Source organism: Ambystoma mexicanum, chromosome 5p, assembly GCF_040938575.1.
Source record: "Ambystoma mexicanum isolate Mex_15411 chromosome 5p, UKY_AmexF1_1, whole genome shotgun sequence".
Lineage (NCBI taxonomy): Eukaryota > Metazoa > Chordata > Amphibia > Caudata > Ambystomatidae > Ambystoma > Ambystoma mexicanum.
The window spans coordinates 798,377,227-798,379,737 of record NC_090930.1 but is presented as its reverse complement, the minus strand read 5'-3'; positions in this window follow the sequence as shown (position 1 = coordinate 798,379,737).

Here is a 2,511-nt window from a genome sequence, read left to right as displayed (position 1 = left end):
AGCCTGAACCAGAGTGAACACGGTTACTGTGTTGCCCAGCGTGGTGACAAACTTTGCAGGTGCACTGCATTTGTACCCCTCCTGGGTCTGAAGCCTCCTGCAATGAAACTGGCCTGATCCATCCACCTGGACTGGAAAAATTGCCACTGTCCCGTTTGGGAATCATCACTGTATCTTCGCCGCTGAAAGCCGCACAGCCACATAAATGGTCCCATTTGAACCTGCAACTGAAGTGGACTCGACTGCCGAAGTTTGGTCTGGAGTGCACCTAGGGGCAGTAAGTAACAACAGCCCTTACCGGTAGCCCCTAGCGCATCCAACCCTTTTTACGCATCAGTAATCCCTGAGGGTCCCTCTCCTTTCCCCTGCTAGTGTGAACTAGCGAACTATTCCCGAGTCTTGGAACCTGCTCTGCCCTGTTGGGGAGACCCTCCTCGAATAGTGGGAACTTATTCTTCATCACCTCCCTGCCTTGCTGAACTGCTACAGCCCCCTGAAGAGAACCCGTTTTCGCCCATCTGCCCTACCGTGTGCGCCAGTATTGCAAGTACATTTGAGCAATAGGCTCCCTTAATTTTAGGGACTGGACTGCCTTTCAGTAAGGATTGTATTTGATGCAGAATTGCCTAAAGACTCTTTGCACTACCTGCTTCTTTCCCCTTTTTAGGTTGTGAACCCCATTCAGTGCTTTTACCCTTTTGGCCACTTGGTCTTGTATATATGTATTAAGATAGGATTGCATTGATCTAAAAGTATTACTGTGATTATTATTGTGTGGTTGACTTTGAAACGCCTTAAAATAAATGTACATATAAGAAATATATACATATATATATATTTATATATATATATATATATACACACACACACACACACACACCTGGCCTAGGAGTGATTTGTAAGTGTCCTTTACTCTGTGTGCCTTTGGAGTTCTTTCAGTCACCCTCACCCCTCCTGAGACCTAGTCTTGACTGCCACCAATGCTACCTTGATTGGTCTGGCTTGTCCAGAAGGTTAACCTGTTCCAAGAAACTAGGCTGGCCTTCTGAGCCTCTGCCCACCAGGTCAGAGTTCAGAAATCTGTCTTAACACTGAGCCAAAAAACAGCTTTACTGGTCTCTGAACCTTCTCCAATGTAACTTAATCTTGTGTGGACAAATATAATGTACATTACTTAGCCAAACCCCGCACCCACACATATTCAGACATTCCATGCAAGCAAAAGCTGTCATTCAACGTTGACTTTGAAACATGTTTCCTTATTTTCCAAAGAGCAGATTCTCACGTGAGCAGGCCTTTCATTTAAAGTTTCAAAATGCAGTTCTGCCGGTCACGGGATTGTCTTCAATTTGTCCTTTGGAGGGGTTTTGCATGTACTGTGGTTTATGAACACAGAGGGATACTGCACAGGATTTCTTTGATTTGGAAACAGAAAAGAGAAAAAGCCACACTATTTCTTTCATTTGCAGTAATTTGAGCATGATGGTTCACATCAAAGGGAAACAAAAGCTATGTTGGGTTGTAATGTAGAAACCCTTGCTCCTCATGTGATTTATCACTAAAACAAAGCTGTTTTCGATGTCGTGCATACTTTTTGTTCTCCAGATGTAAAAAAAAACAGACGCAGCGCTGTTCTGAAGGCAAAGCATAACTTCTAGTTCTGCAGACGAAAATGAAATAAACGCAGGGCTATTTTTCAAAGCAGTGTTCAACTGCTTGCCACACATGTGCCAGAAAGTCAAAAGCACAGCCGTTTTGGTGGCACTGTTTAAATGTGGTTTTAGGTGAAGAGGATTTCTGCTTAGGGCCTTAAATGCAACCCACCTATTCCCCCTGTGCTCTTCCGTGACTTTTTGTTGGCGAAGAGTAGGGCACAGTGGGGTTCATTCCGCGGAATTCTCCTTCATCAGGGAGTGGCACTCCAGGATCCTCTTCCGTCATTAAGTTGGAGAGTATGGTGCGGCAACCTGTTTCCTTACTTCCCTTCCAAGTCCCCGGGGTGGTCCTCTCTAGACTCAAAGATAAGGATGTTGATAATCTAATATAAGATAGAAAAAACGGTTTTAGTACTTTTTACTGACATTATTCCCAGAAGATTCACAACAATGGAACAATGCTTACAGTTTACAATTTTTAAGATATTGGTTCTTTCCTTTTTACAATAGCACCAAGCAATTTACTCCACAGAACAAGGACAACAACTCGACTTTCATGACCTCTTTCTTCTTATTTTTACAATAACACCAAGTAAATCACTCCCTGGTATCTATATGGATAGGATTTACTGCCGGGGTTCCAGTTCCTTACTTGTATCCTTTGGAGGATTCCTGGGCTCTACTCTCACAGGGCTCTTCAATCAGCCACTAGTCCTGCTCTTTTAATGCTTTATGGGGATGGTGAATTGTTGGGCCAGGTCTGAGATGGTGAACTCTTCTCCAATTTGAACTTCAACTGCATACCAATTTCGGTTGGGTGATATTGTATGTAAATATGTGCTCTGTATCGAGCTTT